The 20967-nt window shown below is 39.2% G+C and overlaps 1 protein-coding gene and 1 long non-coding RNA gene across 2 annotated transcripts in view; both read left to right on the plus strand.

The window, feature by feature from the left end:
- LOC126427123 (uncharacterized) overlaps window positions 1–20967 on the plus strand; it is a 525102-nt gene that overhangs the window by 83380 nt on the left and 420755 nt on the right. The gene's annotated exons all lie outside the window — the stretch shown is intronic.
- Window positions 1448–17808, plus strand: LOC126427125 (uncharacterized). Its single transcript, XR_007576541.1, has 4 exons — window positions 1448–1704; window positions 9944–10117; window positions 11696–11783; window positions 17537–17808. It is a non-coding gene; the product is annotated as an uncharacterized LOC126427125 (long non-coding RNA).

Here is a 20967-nt window from a genome sequence, read left to right on the forward strand (position 1 = left end):
GTTGTGTATCTATTACCCTTTGCCGAGAGAGAGTTGTTCACTAAATTGCACACTAATTCCACTTGTGAAACTTCCTGGCAGATTAAAACTGTGTGCCCGACCGAGACTCGAACTCGGGGCCTTTGCCTTTCGCGGGCAAGCGCTCTACCAATTGAGCTACCGAAGCACGACTCACGACCGGTACTCACACCTTTACGTTTTAATTCCACTTGTGTTCCTTTCTGATGATTGAGGAAGTTATGTAACTTCTCAGGAAGATGCCCCTTCTCCTTCAATGAACTTATGATGTCATCCATGGAAAACACTTTCTTCTCTATTCTTCGAAGTTTTTCATGGACGCACTTCAGTTTATGTTTTAATTCGTGCACAATGTCTGAGAAAATATTGCAAGTTTCAGATGCCCTGTCTTCCATTTCTAATTTCTACAGTATACCACAATCAATTACTGAAGAACCAACTGCACTCAGAAATAAAGAAATAATTTCGTTATATATGATTGAAATAACTCAAGGCTTGATGAGAAAATATTGTAAGAAAACTTTGGGGGTGTGAAAACATCCTTATACTAACGTTTTCGACACAAGTCGCAGCTTCTGCATTGGATGAATGGGACATGCTTTCCACAGAATAATTCTCATTGACAACATTCTCCACGCAATCAGTAGCTTCTGCAGTGGGCAAATCGAGCACGGATTCCAGGACAGAACGCTAAAAACAAAAATATGGACCTGTATTACAACACTGCTTAGACCTATGTAGCCCATTTGTGTCTGTACGAAATAAATTCACAAAAGTCAAAAGCACACACATAGCAAGGAAATTCATTAGCTACCTCAAATGGAGAAGCATCATTGTCACTCAAAATCCTAACAACATGTCGTCGTGGCTGTTTATTTGGTGGCATCAAATGTGTCGGAAAGTAAAAAACTGATGGCACTTCTTCGGGTCTGAGACGTTTCTTCCACGTTCCAGGGCTCACTACGTAATGATCTTGTCGGAAAAGGTTTCCGCAAAGAAAACTGCAAGACGTAGGATTAAAATCTTTCCGCTTCACGGGAGTAATCCACTTCTTTATCAGCTCTGGGTGCTTTAGAGGAAACCTGTTCAAAAACATCGAATTAGCAAACGCACCAAGTCTGTATTGTTATCGTATTGTATCGGTAGTCCTATTACCTGTGAAATGGTAAGTCAGTTTCCTTACTCCATCGCTTCGTACAATTGAAAGTGGAACAAGAAATCACCATTTCGATAATCCTTAATTCCTTATACACCGTAGAGACCGAGAGAAACTTCTTGGCAAATTCGAATATGGCGGGCAATACAGACGACAGTATTCAGCTGGTAGAGCCATCTATCGGTAGGTCCGGTAGTTGAGCATCCCTCATTTCGCTAGCTTTAGACGCTTGTGGCAGCAGCTGCCAGCGGCATCACCAACCGCCACAGACAGATGGCAGGTCGAGTCACTGCAATGCACGTTGAAGTATGGTCATTCCATCCGCACCGCTTGCATGTGACTGCAATTAGTGACATGTTCGCTTAAAGTAATCAGTATAGTGTGTTTTCGTGCTGAATAAACCAACAATGCTGTGTGTTTAGCTGTACTTTCGAAGTCAAGAAGAGAGGGATGCAGTAAGAAGAAGAATATGGCTGATGAACATCTGCAGAGCTAACTGGCAGAACACAAAGGCAACTGCATTGTGTGAAGTAAGTGCTATTTTCACGCATTGACGTAGATTAGAAAATTTGAGATTCTCCTTTGAGTATATTACGTAGCAGAGACCTGCAGTAATTTAACTTGATCAGGTTAATGGCGTAACTAGTAGCAGAATGTTGAGGTTATATTCAGCATTCAGACGTATATTATCGGTGCTTTCACAGGTGTACACTTGTTGGAAACATACAGAAATATGTCACAATTAACTGAGTTCCAAGGCAGAGTCTCGTTTCAATATGTGGTGTGCAAATCCTGAAGCATGTTTTTCTAATTTTTTTACTTGTGTTGAGTGCATCGTCATGGGAAGCGACGAATTGAAACGAAACTAGACAGACATAAAAAGAAAGCAAACGGAATAAGAGCATCATTGATTTCTTAATTTAACGTAATTTTACAACTTTTTGTGTAAGAAGTTACTGCTGTAAACGATCTCAAGTGCAATTAGAGCTTTAACACGTGTGTAAGATATTGCTAGACATTAAAGATAACGCATATTACCTAGGTCCTACCAAGGAATGAATGAAAGTTACTTAAGAGGAGATACTAAGTTTTTAAATTAAAAATTAAATTGCTTTCGAGCAATTCTGTATGTGGAATGCCAGAGATACGAATGTATCATTGTGTATTACTCGAACGTGTGGAGATGGTGTGTTGTTGTTATTATTAATATTTCTAAAGTTCCATTGTTTTGCAGACGAATATCTTTTTCATTTCTAAATATAATTCTAAAGGATAGTTACGAAATTTTTGCACCTTTAATACACGGCAGACGTAATGAGATCAGCCAATTATAATTTCACTGATAAATCTAATAGTTTTATTGCAAAGCCAGTTGAAACTAAGGAACAGATGGATTTGTGATACTTAAACCACTACATCAACCTCTTTTTATCAATGTGAACCGCTAGTGGTACGCAAGGTCATTGCAGAGAGGAAGATGTTTTTGAAATATGCCTCTAGGAAGGAGGTAGCATAGAAAAATTAGACTTATAGCTTCATTACCTTTCACATCCTGTGAATATGGGGCAATAGCTCACACCTTCAGGACATTTTGGTACTTCAGAAGAAAGTAATTCGAATTATCACAAACAGTGATAAACTGGCCCACTGCAAACCACTGTTTATCAACTTAAAAATATTAACGGTTATAAACATGTATATTTACACTGCCCTACTGCATATAAAGGTAAACTTATCAGAATACCAGTGTAGAAGAGATGTACACTCTCATGGAACCAGAAATAGTAGCCATCTTGACATACCTTGCTACAGATTATCCAAGTCATTGAACAGCTACGAAGTGGTGGGTATGAAGATGTTTAATAATTTGCCACTAGAATGGGTAGAAGCTCCATTTGATTTATTTAAAGACAAATTGTTCAGTTGGTTAGCCGCAAATCCATACTACTCACTTCAGGAATTTTATGTCTGTAAAATATCGTAGTGGTACCGATTTGGAGAGTGCAGCATAATTTCTTTAACTGAATCAGTTATGATGCAATGTTTTCATATTATTACATTTTAAATACCGTATTTTATGTAAAACCTATGTCACATATTGATTTTAACCCATGTATATATGCTGTATAACTTGTATATATGTAACTTGACATTGTCAATTGCTGTAATAGCTAAACGACAGTAAAATTTCATTCATTCATTTATTCATTCATTCATTATCTTTTGCTGCTGAATGTCAACTGCCCAAAATACTAAATGAACAATTACGATTTTATGGTTTAATTAATAGATGTTAAACATACTGGCCCACCAGCGGGGTATTGTAACCAGAGATGTGAGCTGGGCCATTCCGTGCCAAGTGGTCTAATATCAAGAAATGTTCCCACATGACCACCATGGATTTTGATGAAATTTTGTATGAACATTCACACATGTTCTCAATGAACACTGGTAAAGTTTCCGTTTCAGAAATTCAATACTTTCGGAGATACAGTCACTTGTTTAAGACCATAGCACAGCTTTCTATAGTGCGTCCTTGAACTTTCGGCAACTTTGAGATGAGATATCTCTGTAAGTATTTGCGTGAAAGAAACAAAACTCGGCCATCTTATACAACATTTAGAGCTCTTTAAAGTAAAATGTTAAGAAAAGGATATCTGAGCAATTTTCATATAGATAATTTGAAGCAAAGTTGGGCAAAAAAATAGCTGTTTAAAAAAAATGCGAATTTTAGTTTTTTATATCTCCAAAAGTAATTGTGGGATGTACATGAAACTTTGCACACCATAACTCACCAACCCAAGATCTTAGAATATAAAATGTCATTCTCCTATTGCTTTCCATTATTTCACAAATCTAGGGTAAAGTTGACGATTTTTCAAAAAGTGCTAAAAATGGGTATTTTTAGGCAAATTTTTCAAAAAAGTGTTTTCTCCAAACTCTTCTAAACGATGGTCATTAGAAAGAGCATATTCTAAACTATCTAGAAAAGTGGATTTGGTTTTGCAATGCAAGCATATAAGGCCCTAAAAAGTAGCATCATCAAAGAGGCGCACTGGAAGTTTGAACACATTTTTCTGGCACTCACATTATACCTGTAACCTTTTATTATGCCTCTTAAATGTTTATTAGTGCCTTGAATAATTGAAGTAAAGAGATCTGGTAAATAGGCAATGAGACTGAGACTGTCAGCCCTTCTGCTTTTATTGTAAGTGTTCATCTGCATAAAACTCTTGCCATTTGTAGTAAATTTTCTAATCAATATTGCAGAGATGTTAATACCTAGGTGTTGTAAACTGTGAATTTTCATCTTAAAGTTATTAGGGAAACATGTGAAATTGGTTGGTTAAACATCTGAGTTTTAATTTTATATTTAATCACACTTAAATGTAGCCTACTACCTTGGTAAATACGTAACCACTAGTGTCACAGAGAAAATTCACAAGATTCACTGTTTATAGAAAATATAATGGCAACAATTACTTTAACAATCGGATTATTTCATTATTGTGAGCCTTGTTTGAACAATCAGTATTTCAGTGGTGTGTTTGCAGCATAGTGAGTGGGTTCTCTCAACTGATTGTGGCTTGTTAAGTGATTCGTAAGACCATCAAAGTTTGTAATCTAATTTACAAAAAATTGGTTTTGATTGTGTCTTTTATAGCATATATCTCTTATTAGAATTTTTTCATTGGTATTATACATTGTGTAAATTTAATTCAGTAGCAATTTGTCTGAAATTTAAGCAGATTATAATTTGCACTTGGAGGCCAAATACGTAATTTAGTTACTGATTAGAGATGGATGCAGAAGGGAACAGCATACCTTCCTGCTCAGTTGGACAAGGAGATAGTGGAACAAAGTGTCATTTCACTTTCTTTGCCAAAAAAGCTGCTTTAAAATGGTTTGCGGATTTTAGTGATGAGGAAAAAGAGTTGTTGTTCCGGCGTTCTGAAGCAAAGCTGGACAATACCTCCCAAGTTTGCCTACACTATGAAGCCCTGTTATTGATACAATATGAGAGGTTGCAAAAAAAAAATGCTTCAATCCCTTTGGGAAGGTGCATCATAATGTTAAGGCAGGAATTCACACTCTTGATGCTGAAACAGCTAATAAGGCTTCTTCTATGTTGAAGCAGCAGCTTGTTAATAACATAAAGCCAGGTCAGAAAATTTGTCCGGCTTGCAGGACTACCTTGGACGAAGCTTTATCAGCCTCATCATCACATTCTAATGAGGACTTTACACCAAAAGAAGAATTAAATAGTAGCTTATTGTCTATGGGTATTTCACACCTGAAGAGAACAGTAAGCTACAGAGATAACCCCGAATATGTGAAGAAGAAAATTCAAAAGGCTCAAAATGTGATTAAAAACAGAATTGTAAATGCAATGGGAGTAAATCTTCAAATTGAAGATGCTAGTGAAATTAAGGAATGTGGAAACTGTGCTGATGATGCACATTTGCTGACTGAACTGAAAGCCAAGATGCAGAATGCATTTCATAAAGAACAGAGGCAAATTTTAACCTTGGCACTTGTAAGTTGGACAGTCAAACAGCAGCTCAGTTCGGCGTGTCTGAAAGAATGGTGAAGAATGCTCGGAAGCTTAAGGCAGAGAAGGGCATTCTGGCACTTCCCGAAAATAGGCAAAGCAGGAAATTACCAGCAGACGTTGCTAGTAGAGTGCGAAATTTTTTTGAAGGTGATGAGTATAGTAGGATGTACCCTGGAAATGAAGATAGTATTTCAGTTAGACTTTTAGATAGGACATTCATGCAGAAAAGATTGTTACTTTGCAGTTTACGGGAAATGTACGTTATCTATAAGAATATAAATGGTCCAGAAATAGGGTTCCCAAAGTTTTGTGAACTTAGACCCAAATGGTGTGTAACAGTAGGATCAGCTGGAATGCATGCATTTTGCATCTGTTCAATTCACCAAAATGTTAAGCTTATGCTTAACAGAGCTGGTATACGTGAAAATTATAAGGAGATTCTCAGCAAGGCAGTTTGCAGTTTGAACTCTAAACAGTGCGTGCTACTTTGCTGTGAAAGGTGTCCTGGGACCGAAGCTGTAGCATCTGAAATTGCCAGCTATTTCCTAGATCATGAGCCACAGGAAGTTATTGTGTTTAAGCAATGGATACATACATACTGGTCGGGCCACACTGGACATGAAGCAAATGGTAGTGGATGAATTTATTGAAGATGTAAAAAATAAAATATGGAGTCTGTCATGCCATCATTACATTGCCAAGCATCAAAACTTGCATCTTAAAGGCCTTAAATGTCATCTGAAAGACGAAGACCTTGTTGTCCTAATGGATTTTGCAGAAAATTATTCTTTTATCATTCAGGATGCTGTGCAAGGCTTCCACTGGGATAATAGTCAAGCAACAATTCATCCATTTGTTATCTACTTTCGTCAAAATGAGAAAGTAGAATCTTTGAGTTTTTGCATTATCAGTGATTGTTTGCAGCATGACACTATTACAGTTCAGTTTTTATCAAGGAGCTCATCAAATATATAAAAGCACGGTTTGCTCAGATATCCCACATTCATTATTTCAGTGATGGCTCCAGTGCTCAATATAAAAATTTCAAGAATTTCCTAAATTTGTGCTATCATAAGACTGATTTTGGAATGACAACCGAATGGAATTTTTTTGCTACTAGTGACGGGAAATCACCTTGTGATGGGGTTGGAGGTACAACAAAGCAGTTAGCACCAAGAGCAAGCTTGCAACGGCCACTTAATGGACAAATTCTTACTCTCCTAGATCTGTTTCATTTCTGCTCTGAAAACATTAATGGAATTAAAATTGTTTTTGTCAATAAAGATGAAATTGAAAAAAAAAATTGTCACAAGAAGAGAGGTTTAAACTTGGACAAACTGTAGCAGGCACTAGAGAAAATCATCACTTTGTACCTATTGTTGTTCATCTTTTCTAGCTAAAATGGGTCACAGTAATGGAAGAGGCATATTAATGTCTGCTCTCCAGCCAGGACAATATGTTGCATGCATCTGTGAAAATGTGTGGTGGATTGGGAATATCTGTGAGACCTTCACAGAGCAAAGGGATGCATTAATAAACTTTATGCACCCACATGGTCCAGCAAATTCATTTTATTGGCCACCAAGAAGTGATAAGTGCTGGGTTCCGGTACACCACATTATTCAGTTATTCCAGCTCCATCAGTAAATTCGTCTGGCCAGCAATACACCATTCCTCTTGATATTCATCAGAAAATTAATGTAGCATATCAAAAATTGAAATCTAAGGAACACAAGAGTGCTTCTAATTTTACACAGGGCACTTAAATAATTTTACTATCAGGCTTGGGAACCTGTGTAAAGAAACCCTTATCAGGCTTGGGATCCTGTGGTAAAGAAACCGACCCACGGCTGTTGTTTCTAAGCTATCGGGCGGTGCCCCTATGGCAATGGGAATGCTGGTTTTCTCAGGTGAAATGAAACTAGCAGTGGTTAAGCCACCATGTACCATAGCAACTCATTTATACAATTCTTTTCCATCAGTAAGCTGGTGTTGTTCATGAAACAGGCAACTAATAATTAGATGATATGCAAATAAATTTTACGATTTACATTCATTCTTAATAATACTTGTGTGTGTGTGTGTGTGTGTGTGTGTGTGTGTGTGTGTGAGTGAGTGAGTGAGAGAGGGGGGGGGGGGGGGGGAGGTGACAATTAAGAAATAACATTGTTTCTGTTTTTATTCTTTTGCTATTCGTCAGGACGTCTTATTTCACTTATCCCAGACATTAATAAACATGTATAAGGCAAAATAAAAGATTTCGGGTATAATTTGAGTGCCAGAAAAATGTGTTCAAACTTCCAGTGCGCCTCTTTGGGCCTTATATGCTTGCATTGCAAAACCAAATCCACTTTTCTAGATAGTTTAGAATATGCTCTTTCTAATGACCATCGTTTAGAAGAGTTTGGAGAAAACACTTTTTTGAAAAATTTGACTAAAAATACCCTTTTTAGCACTTTTTGAAAAATCGTCAATTTTACCCTAGATTTGTGAAATAATGGAAAGCAATAGGAGAATGACATTTTATATTCTAAGACCTTGGGTTGGTGAGTTATGGTGTGCAAAGTTTCATGTACATCCCACAATTACTTTTGGAGATATAAAAAACTAAAGTTCGCATTTTTTTTAAACAGCTATTTTTTTGACCAACTTTGCTTCAAATTATGTATATGAAAATTGCTCAGATATCCTTTTCTTAATATTTTACTTTAAAGAGCTCTAAATGTTGTATAAGATGGCCAAGTTTGGTTTCTTTCACGCAAATACTTAAGAGATATTTCATCTCAAAGTTGCCGAAAATTCAAGGACGCACTATAGAAAGCTGTGCTATGGTCTTAAACAAGTGACTGTATCTCCGAAAGTATTGAATTTCTGAAACTGAAACTTTACCAGTGTTCATTGAGAACATGTGTGAATGTTCATACAAAATTTCATCAAAATACATGAGGGTCATGTGGGAGCCTCTAGACCACTTGGCATGGAATGACCCAGCTGCATTACATGGCATATACTGTGGCCTGGGGGTGGGTGGGTGGTGGGGGGGTGGCGAGTCTAGCTTCAGTGACTATTTAAACAAAAATCCGTTCTTATTGTACTGTAATTTTTAAATGGGACAAAAGGTATAAAAGTATTTTCACCCATCCCCATACAGATAGCCACAAAAATGAGTGATGGTGAATCCTTAATAGCTACAGGAATGCTTCTAAAACTTAAAACACGAAACATGGTGCACATTCAGTAGACGATTGATGCATGAATGGTTTACTTCATTGCTATTAAAGTTTAGTATACACTTTTCCATAATACGTTACTGTGCAGATATATGTAAAAGATATCTGCATTCATCACAATTTGCATATTTCTGGAAATATCATGGACTTAATTGATTCTAGTACTTCTTACCTCTCAGTATCATCTAAGAAATGTGCATTCAAATCCTCATGAACTACCAACTGATTCATCTTATTTGACAGAGAGCTCAGTGATGCATCTAGATTTTTTCTAATTCACAGAGTGTCTCGTAGACATCTGAAGAATGTTATAATTAGATGTGTTTTTTTTCTGCAGTAATAACTGACAAGCACATTCTTTTACATTGCAGTCTACACAAAAATTGCTTGTTTCTATACTTTTGCTTTTGTATTGCAACTCCTCCTTTTTTCAAGTTAACTGTACCCATACATGATGTATGTAATCCATTATATTTAACTTCTCGATCACTGTGAGCACATGGTGGTGAGAGAGACACAAAGCATCACACATCAGAATCTCACACACCTAGACAAGAAAAAGCACATCTACTTCTTTATTCAGCATCCTAATGTTTTGACAGAACAAACTTATATTTAACGGGTCAACGTAAGTGTCAGATTCCACCCTGTTGTGGTGTGTGACGTCAGGACGGTGCGGAGTTTAGTGTGTTTATAGGTGATGTTTTGATGTGGTCGGTGGTGCTCTTCGTGGTGAGTTTATGGGTTGCAAGTTACGTGGTGCATTGGGTTCAGTTGCGTGTTAGTCCTCGATGCGTTCTGTATTGCTGTTGACTGTGCGTTTACAGGAATAGTTTTCAGTGAGTTAACAATTTAGTTTTTGTTGTGTCTAAGTTATTGTAGTGTTGTGTGCTGTTCGTCGTGTGTGAATTTTTTTAAATTACTTTGTTAATGCCTTCGTTAGGTATGCATATCAAATTGAACAGTACATGTTTGTGCGCGCAGATGGGAGACAGTGCCTTGTCCCTCATCAAGTTTCTCCAGCTTTTGGCTGTTGGCTGAAGGGGTGAAGTGCTCTGTCTGTCGGGAGGAAATGCGATTGACGAAAGTTCCGGTGTTTTGGACCATGGATAGCTACATGTGGAGGTGCCGTAGCGATAACCTATGGTGCTCTATAAGGTGAGATTCCTGGTTCAATAAATCTATTTGGGCATGCGAGAAATTGTGTTAATGACTTATCATTTTTGTTATTGATCCTCACAGTTTCTGTGTGCATTATATTGATGTGGGTGAGAGGACTGTGCTTGATTGTTTTTCATTTTGTTGTGAAGTGTGTTCGGAGTATGTTAAGTATGGGGGTAAGTTGGGTGGTCCTGCGGTGGTGGTAGAGATTGATGAGTTGCAGTTTGGGAGGAAGTAGTATGGGAGGGGTAAGTCTTTGTTGTTTTTGGGGGGCGGGGTTGTTTGAGAATATGTATCTAGGGTTTCGGAGGGGCGGACGAAAAGGGAATTAGTAGGATTAATTGAGGATTTCATAGAAGGGGGAGTACCATAGTTTCAGACGTGTTTTCATCTTATAGGGGGTAGGATGAGTGGGGATACAATCATTTAGTAGGCAATCATAGGCTTTAGATTAAAAATTGAGACCGGGGCCTGTGCAAATACCATAGAGGGGTTTTGGGGGGCCTTTAAGTCGGTTATTGGGAGGGAGAAGAGGCTCTCTTTTAACCTTTGGTCTCATTTAGATGAATACTGTTGGTGGAAGAGCTTCCCTGAGGGCGATTGTATTTTTAGGTTTTTTTAAGGGCAGTTAGAAGGATGTATAGGCCAAAGGTTGTTAATTAGGGTGGTGGTGTGTGGTGGGTGGTGGCTGCGGATTGGGGGGTTTAGTTGTAGGCAAGGTTTTTTGGAGGGAGGTAGGTGGGTGGTGGGGGGGGGGTGAGATATTTTGTGTTTAGTGACTTTCTTGTGGAGGATCTCTTTTGTTGCAGTTGTTGAGTCGTAGTGTGTGATTGAGATTTTTCTAGTTTTTATCTGTTTATACCTCTTTGATTTTTTTGGGGGGGGGGGGGGGGGGAGTTGTGGGTGGGTTTGGAATTTTTTTGGTTGTGTTTGTTTGTTTGTGTGTTGTGGGGGGCTGGGTGTGATTGTGGTGTCTGACCTAGAGTGCAGTGCCAGAACTTTTTTGTGGTAAGTTGTTTTTCTTTTCGGTGGTTTTGTTGATGGGGTATTTGTGAGTTGGTTGTTGGTATTGGTCATTTGGTATCGTGAGTTGCTGTTGAGCTATATAGGTCAAGGGAAGTGACAGATTGCAGAGGATATAGTGTCTAGTGGAATTTGGGAAGGTTGGGGGCTCATTTTATTTTGTTGTTTTGTGTCATGTGGTACAGTACTGTATGTTTATATTTAGTTTGCTCCCACTCAGAAACACCCCAATTTCCCACGCTTGTCCTGTTAGTTCATTATATTTTTGGAGGAAGATGTGTGTGATGGTTTTTCGATCTATTTTCATGTTTGTTGTCATGTTTACATAATGATGTCATATGCGCGATATGGGAGTTGTTGTGAATGGTAGTTTCCACCATATTGGTGACGTCATGAGTCAAAGCAGGTGGGTGGAATCGGACGCTTGCATATTGCCTGGCTGTCATTGAATCCACACAGCTTACATCTGACTTCAGTTCGTGGCATGTTCGTTTAAAATAGAAAATACTGTGTATTTTTGTCTTGAATAAATCAACAATGCTGTGCTTTTAGGTGTACTTTTGAAGCCAAGAAGAGAGGGAAGCAGCAATAAGAAGAATATGGCTGATGAACATCTGCAGAGCAAACAGCATTGTGTTGAGTAAGTGCAGTTGTCACACTTAAACATAGATTAGAAAATGTTAGTTTCTCTGCCTACTGTATCATGTTGCAAAGACTTGCAGTATTCTAACTTGTACAGCTTGTGACGTAACTAGGTGCTGAATGTTGAGCTTCAATTCTTAACGTACAGTGTAGGTGCTTTTACTGGTGCATACTTGTTGGAAACATAGGAAACAATGTCACAAGTAACGGAGACAACAAAACAGAATCTCGTTTCAACTTGTAGTGTGCAATTCCTGAATGAAGCATGCCTTTGTCATTTGTTTATTTCTGTTCGGTGTAACACCACGGGAAGTGACGAATTAAAACGAAACTAGTCAAATTTAAAAGGAAAGCAAATATAATCTGAAGAGTATAGTTGAGTTCTTAATTTCTCGTTATTTTACAGCTGTTTGTGTGAGATGCTGTTGTTGTAAATGATGTCGAGTTCAAATAGAGCTTTAACATGTATGTAAAATATTGCTATGCATTAAACTTAATGGAAATCACATACCAAAGAACGGATATTAATAAGAGGAGATGTTAAGTATTTAAAATAAAAATTAAATTGCTTTAGAGCAATTCAGTAAGTGGAACGCCACAGATGAGGTGTCATGTGTATTGCTCCAGTATGTGCACTTTCTGTATTGTCATTAACAGTAATATTTCTGAAGTTTTGCAGATGAATATCTTGTCCTTTTCCAAATATAACTGTACTGGACAGTTACGACTTTTCTTCACCTTTAATACACAGCAGACATAATGAAATCAGCCAATTATAGTTTCACTGATTAATCAAATCGTTTTATTCCAGAGCCATTTTAAACCAAAGGAACTAATGGGTTTTTGATACTTAAACCAGCACTGCAGGAACCTGTTTCTGCCATTGTAAACCTCTAATGGTACACAAGGCCATTGCTGAGAGGAAGATGTTTTCAAGTACGCCCGTAGGAGACGGTAGCATGGAAAAATTTGTGCTGTATCTTCAGTATCTTGCACATTGTATTCATATTATCATTTGCTGCTCAATCACAACTGCCTGAAATACTATAGGAATACTGTACTTACGATTTTATGGTTTATATAATAGGATGTTAAATGTTCTGGAGAACCAGCCTGGTGATCATAAATTGACCATTAAAAGATACTTGAGTATTCCAATAAAAGAAGCTGGTGTATGCCGTGGCGTGAAAACTAGCTTAAGTAACTATTTAAATAAAGATGAATTTTCATTGTACTGTATTTTTTAAATGGGGCAAAAAGTATAAAATAATTTCATCCAGCCCCATACGGATAACCATGAAAATTACTGATTGTGAAACTTTGATAGCTATAGAAATGTTTGCAATACTTAAAAAAAATGAGAAACGTGGTGTAAATTCAGTAGCTAATTGATGCATGAATAGTTCACCTCTTTGCTATATTCTTAAGCATGCAGTCATTCCATAATGCATTAGTCTGCCGAAAAACGCTAAAGATGTCTGCATTATTAATTTGTCAGGATATTTTAGACTCTCATTAAAATCCAGTAGTTCTGTTGAATAACAACTTATACTATCAAGGGCTTCAAATAAATTTCCCTTTTCCATTAACAATTTGTTGCACATCACTTGTTCAGCCTGCGATGTGTCAGTAAATGTTTTGGTTTGGGGTCCTACTGTCTCCCTGGTCACAAGTTGCAAACTTCACTACCAAAATCAGGCTCAAACACCCAAATAATGGTTCTAGCACTTTTTACCTGCCAGAATCTTCTAAGAAAGGCGCATTAAAATCCTCACAAACTGACTGATTCACCTTTCTTGACACAAAGCTCAATAATTCCTCTAGATTTCTCCTAAACCACTTAAGTCTCCTAGACCCCTGAGGCGTGTTATAATTAGAAGTGATTCTGTAGTAACAACTGAAAAGCATATGCTTTTACATTGTGATCTACACAAAAACTTCTTGCTTCTATATTTTTGCTTTTGTGTTAAAATTCCTCCTTTTTCCAAGTAAACTGTAGACGGGTCGAGCGAAACATCCAATCCCACCCATTGGATTTGACCTGTGACGTAAGGCTGTTGTGGTGTGTGACGTCACAATGGCGTGGAATTTAGTTTGTGAGAGTGGCATGTGTGTAGGTGTCGTTTTGATGTGATCGGTGGTGCTCTCTGGTGGTGGGTTTGGTGATGTTTTTGGTTTAGTTTGCGTGTTTGGCGTGTTTATAGCTGGCATATTGTTGTGGTCGGTGGTTCTCTATGGTGGTGTGTTTGTGGGTAGCGTGTTACGTGGCTTATGGGGTTCATTTGCGTGATAGCATTGCTCGTGTGTGATATCGGGACTGTGCTTTCAGTGGAATATTTTTCTTTGGGTTAACGATTTTAGTTTTGTTATTTCGACATTATTGTAGTTATTTTCTGTTCGTTGTGTGTGAATTTTGGTAAATTGCTTTTTTTATGTCTTCGGTAGGTATGGATATGACTGACAAGGTCAACAGTTTTTGGTTGTCGGCGACGAAGGGGGACAGTGTGCTGTCTCTAATAGAATTTCTTCGGATTTTTGGATGAAGTTGTGAAGTGTTCAGTATGTCGTCAAGAACTAAGGCTTACCAAAGTTCCTGCGTCTTGGACCAGGGAAGGCTGTATGTGGTTTCATAAGGATAACAGATCAAGGGAAGTGTTTGATTCCAATTTTGTTGGTTTGTTGTTGTTTTTGAGGCAGTGATGATTGTGGACGTGGTTGTAGTTTTGGGTTTTATGATTTGGTATCGGTAGTGTCTGTTCACCTATATAGGTTAAGGGAAGTGTTCGATTCCAATGTGTGGTTGTGGCTGTGGGAGTTCCACTATCGGGAGTTGCTGTTGAGCTATATAGGTAAAGGGAAGTGTCCGATTCCAGGAGGATATTGTTTAGCGGAATTTGGGGAGTTTCGTGTTTTCGGTTTTATTCGTCATTTTGTTTGGTTTGGTATGGTGGTGTGTGTCTAAATTTGTTTATATTTACCTTGTCCCCACCCAGAAACCCCCCAATTTCCCATGCTTGTCACGTTAGTTTCATTAGGTTTTTTGTGGAATGTGTGTGTGTGTGTGTGTGTGTGTTGGTTTTTGAATATATTTTTGTGTTTGTGGTCATGTTTGCGTAATGACGTCATAGGCGCCATATTGGAGTCGTAGTGTATGGTCGTTCCCGCCATATTTGTGACACTATGGGTCAAAGCAGACAGGTGGAATTGGATGCTTCTGTATTTCCCTGTAGACATACATGACGCTAGCTAGCCTGTAATATCGTATTTCTCCATCACTCAGAGTACATGGTGCTGAGAGGCACAAAACGCACATTAGAATTTCACATACCTTCCTGACATAAAAGAAGCTCATCTACCTCTTCATTCAACATCCTAATGTTCTGACGAAACAAACTAATTTAAATTTTCTGGAAAATATTCCATATTTCGTGGTTCTATGCAGTTCTAATTCGTATCAAAGCTTTCCGTCTGTAGTCTGACTCTAACCAAAAGATGTTGCCTTACACTTCCTGGAAGGTGCTCATCTAGTATCTTTCCCTACCCACACTATTCAGATGCAGGTGATAATCAGCCTATCCATATCTGCAAATTGGAGTGACAGGAACGGCATACATGTGAGACATTGTTCCAATCAAAAGCAGTTCTCGTGGCACCCTGATTACACGGCTGACAGCTGTGTTACCTCATGGCCGGTTGTGGTGCATCAAACTTCCACATTAAAGTGTGCTGTTACTGCTTGTATTTTCTCCAGATCAGCTCCCATACTCTGCTGTAACTTGTCAAAACTATTTAAGCTAAACAAATACAAAACTCATTGTAGACTCTGTTACTTTCTCAGTGGCTTTATGCGTTTATGAATTCTGTATAATTTCTTATTATTTGAAGGAATGTAACAGTTGTTGAAATTTTCAGGCAGAATAGACATACACAAATTTGGTGGACCAAACGCTGCAGTTGGAATCTTCACTGATGTTGAGAAATGGAAAATAACAGAGGGTCAGCCAGCATGCGAGTGTTTCTCGCCTTTGATCAGTTTGATTGCTTTTCGTACGTACAATACTGCTGCTTAAATATTGTTGTGGTCATCACTCAAGACTGATTTCATGCATATCTCCAATCTAGTCCGTCATGCTTTATCGTCTCCGAATAACTACCGCAACCTACATCCATTTGAATCTACCTACAGTACTGAAGGCTTTGTCTCTCTCAAAGATTTTTACTGCCAACACATCCCTCCAGTGCCCAATTAACTGTTAATTTAAACCTCATGATGTTTCCTGTTAATGTTACTGTACTTTTAGGCAGGTGGGATGTAAATTTCTATCCCCCCAGAATATATACCTCTTTATCGATCATGATCTTCCCCATTATTTTCATTGGAGAACTTTGAGGGTCGGCAAGTGATAAACTGTTTGACAGCATAGAAGTGCCATGGCCATACTACAATGTTTTTATTTTATTAGTTGATATTCCAGTCTTGGCGATTAATTTTGGGAACCGCTGCATTATTGATCTGGAATGAGGCATCGCTGCTGGTCGCAGTTGGCAAAACTAGTCACAGACAGGAAATTGGTAAAATAAAACGATAGAGTGTACATGTGGGACATTGTTGAAAAACAATTCCTCTTAATTGCTGGTTCAGTCTGCTCATCTGATCTTCAGCACTCTTCTGCAGCGCTACATTTAAACAGCTTCTATTCTCCAATTGTCTATACTGTTTATTGTTCATGATTCACTTGCATATAAGGCTACAGTCCAGACAAATATTTGTCATCACGTGGATTTATTTATATTAAAAGGTGTGTATTATGTTAAGATTTTAGGGTAGCTTGAGGCATTGTGTGTAAAGAAACAAATCACTATTTAGTACATGGCTGTGCAGAGGTCACTGACTAAGACCTGAACATAAATCCAAATATGTAAATAAAATAACTAAAATGTAATACCTTCAATCTGTGTCATATACATCACAATTAACTAGCACTGAGTTACCTAATTGTTCAGCTTTCCAAATAAAAGTATAAAGTTCACAGTTGAGAACCAAGTAGGTGACATTGTAAACTTATTAAACCTGGCCATTAGAATAAGTAGTAATAGACATCAAATTGAAATTTATTGGAAGTCTAGAACAACACGCTGCCATCCACAACTCCTCTTGTCATCCCACAGCCCCAAAATGGCACCATTCTGGTATGTTGTCAGCAGGAACAGCAACCCAACTACAACACTCTGAAGATAAACGTAAACAACAAATTGCAATGATAAAAGAACACCTCCATAGTATACTCCTTGAAAAACGCAAATGGTTGCAAAAGAATCACAGCACACAAAACAAACATAAAATAAGATCTTCCGTACAGTACCATTTGTGGGTAGTATTTCATATCAGATTGCCAATATCGTGATACGTAAAGGCATAAAAATATATTTTGTCACACATAACACAATTGGGAAGAAAATTAGGCATCCTTGTTTTATTAATATTTTCCGAATGAATGTTTGACTAACATGCTCCCAGTACTCATTAGATCTACTTAAAATGACAATACAGTTTGGATCCTTGTCAACCTAATTTTTTATAACATGCTACAGATGAAACCTAGCAAACCCATAGCTCTGGGATAACCAATATTCCGCTCTTTTTCTGTCACTCCTTTCATCCTCTATCTCTGAATCCCAAACCAAATTGTTATTTATGTATAATTATACCACTTTTAGCGATATAATTATAACGTTTCATGTTTTCAACAGGTCACCTGAACACGGAAATGAATACAAAGTATGAGTTATGTATACTTAAAAGAAGAGTCATGTACTGTACAATTTTAAATACTAAATACCTATTCACGTGCTCAACCACAGACATGCACAATACTTCAAGACTTACTCAGACATAATGGTGTGTTTTACTGTATATGCTTAGTATTTTGAAATAGTGTTTCTGCTGTATGTTCTTTGTATCTATCAGTTTCTAAATATCATATTTGTTTACAAAGTATGTCAGTTTATTGTCATGTATTATGATACAGAAACTAGCCTGTTGGGACCAGAGGTATTCTGTTGCAACTGTTTTATTTGTACATTTATATTTACATTCAGGTTTTAGTCAGAGATCTCCACAGAGCCATGTTCCAAATACTGATTTCTTTCCCTGTAGACAGTAACACAATATGCACATCATATTAATACATATAATCCACCTGATAATTGTTGTTTAAATCTCTGAAACACATTAAGGAAATAAATCAAACAGTGACAGGCAACAGTAAACACATTGCTTCATTTGAATTAAGGTAGTTTATGGGTAGTGGCTTCAAAAGTACTGAGGTGGAGGGTTTAGCTGAATCACTCAGCATGCCCTGTAGGACTCTGGATGCAAGTAAACAGAAACCACTGGAAAATGTAAAACAAGGTAAAGGGATGTAGTCAAATTACAGCAGGTAATGCACAAGGAGTTAAGAGTGGGAAATGACACACTACAAGGATTGGGCGAATTTTGCTGTTTCGGCAGCAATGCCCAAACAAGAGAGCGTGAACACTGCAGTGCAGCAGTATAGTAAAAAGCTTTTCTGAAAAAAATGAGATATTTACAAAGCATAATTATAAATTTGAATACTGGAAAGTCTGTTTTTGAAAGTATTTGTCAGGAGTGTAACCGGATATGGACAACAAATAGCATACGCAGGACGAGAACGGTAGTTGTGTAAATGTGGTGCTACAGGAGAATGCTCTAGATCAGATGTGTAGATTGGATAACCCATGAAGAGGTATTTGTTTTTGAATAGAAGTCCCACAGTAAGTCTTCATGTCCATATTTTCACCATGTGTCTTTGAATGCAAAAAAAACCTTCCTTGTTCAGTCAACCATTAATTCCCTCGGCTACATGTCCTGCCCACCTCCGATACGTTCCTATTACATTTGTAATTATGTCCACCCCGCCAGTCTGCTCCCTGATCCATTTTTACTCTTCTATATATTTAAGCTGTACTCTTACATCCAATAGTGCAGAAAAAATATACATAATAGCTCTCGATATCAGAGATTGGAAACATCTTTTGTGCTCACTTAAGGTGAGAGAATTTAGAAGAAATGATGGTTACGTAAAGTGTCTACAGTACAGACTGATATGTTAATCGGCAGCACACACATTGCTCATTTCACTATTATTTAAGTTAGATTCTTCTCGTGCTACTCACAACTGCAGCTGCTCAACAATAGGATGCTTATAATTAGTATAAAGACCTCACTTATCTGTACAAATATGCCAAGAGAGGCAAAAATTTGTTTCTTTAACTGTCTGGGAAGAACTTACAGAAAATTCGCTGAAATGTTTATATTGTTTAAGTAGTTGTGGCTACAAATTGTAAACTCTGTTTTTCTGTGTCTCCACACATGATCCCCCCTGTGGGTTCGGGGGCAAGAATAGGCCCGCGGTATTCCTGCCTGTTGTAAGAGGCGACTAAAAGGAGTCTCAAACGTTTCGGCCTTATGTGATAGTCCCCTGTTGGGTTTGACCTCCATATCTCAAAATTTTTCCGAAGAGCGAGCCGATTGGGGAAGGGCGCCTTACTTGGTGCATTGTGTCCATCTTGCGTTGAGAACTTTCGCCAGCTTCTTCGTCGTTGCGTTGCAGTCCTGCCCGCTCTACATCTCATGGGCAAGGATACGCTCCTGCATGCACTTTCTGCCAAGCGGTGTGCAGGGCCACTTTCTACACTGACGGCGACCATGGACCACATGTCACCTAACATGCAGCGCGGTAGCCAGTCCATTGTGGTGGGGCCGCCATGTACCCTGTTGGTTGTAGCCCCCTGACAACACAGGGATCGCTCTACTGATGCCTGCGCCGTTAACTCCCCATGTATGCCAAGGAGTAGATGCCCATCTCCCTGGGGCATCGGGACTCCCGGCAATGGCCATCCTGCCAGGTGGCCTTTGCTGTGGCTGGGTGGCGCCCGTGGGGAGAGCCCTTGGTCGGAGCAGGTGGCATCAGGGTGGATGACACGCAATGAAGCGTGGCACATCTTCTCTTGCTGGTGGCCAGCCACCAGCAGTCTCTAAGCGTTCGAGGGCCCATTTTAAAGGTAACGTTTATGACCCCAAATCGTTCCCCTCCCTCGCCACACCATGGGAGGAATGAAAGGCTACGAATGAGAGCGACAGGTATTCGCCCCGGTATCTCGTCTGTACCAGAGCTGACGGGGAATCGTTTGTGTCTGTGAAGCCTCAGTTCTTTGTCGAACATTTAGAGGACAAGTTCGGGGAGGTGGAGGGCTTGTCCAAGATGCGGTCAGGGTCAGTCTTAATGAAAACGGCATCCTCTGCCCAGTCACGAGCCTTGCTCGCTTGTACGAAGTTGGGGGATGTTTCTGTTACTATCACCCCCCATAAAAGCTTAAATATGGTCCAGGGAATTATTTTTCACCGCGATCTCCTTTCACAGTCCGATGACGAGCTGCGCGCCAACTTAGAGCGACGAGGTGTACATTTCGTCCGGCGTGTTCATCGGGGTCCGAGGGACAGTCGGGTAGCTACCGGTGCCTTCATCTTGGCCTTCGAAGGTGATATCTTACCAGAGAAGGTCAATGTGATGGTCTACCGGTGTGACGTCAAACCCTATATCCCTCCCTCGATGCGGTGCTTTAAGTGCTGGAAGTTCGGTCACATGTCCTCTCACTGTACTTCTAGCCTCACATGTCGAGATTGTGGACGCCCATCTCATCCCGATACTCCATGTGCTCCGCCTCCCGTCTGTGTCAACTGTGGAGAGCCTCATTCCCCTTGCTCGCCGGACTGCAGTATCTTACAGAAAGAACGCAAAATCATGGAATATAAGACCCTTGACCGACTGACTTACACTGAGGCTAAGCGGAAATTTGAACGGCTACATCCCGTGCGCATGATGTCATCTTATGCCTCCACTGTCACTCCTACTCCAGCTCCTTCAGCTGCAAGATATACAATCAGCTCTCAGAGTCAGAGGACCTCACCTGCCCCCTTGACAATGGGGGCCCCTTCTCTCGCTGTTGCTCCCACACCATCTACCTCGGGAGTAGCACCCACTAAACCATCGGGGATACCAGTCCCCACTTCTAAGCCGGAGAAGCGTAAGTCTTCTTCGGCTTCTCTCGCTCGGAAGGGATCCCTTGGGTCACTCCCTTCCCAGGTTCCTACCAGCGGC

This window comes from Schistocerca serialis, chromosome 11 (assembly GCF_023864345.2).
Source record: "Schistocerca serialis cubense isolate TAMUIC-IGC-003099 chromosome 11, iqSchSeri2.2, whole genome shotgun sequence".
In the NCBI taxonomy this organism is placed as follows: Eukaryota; Metazoa; Arthropoda; class Insecta; order Orthoptera; family Acrididae; genus Schistocerca; species Schistocerca serialis.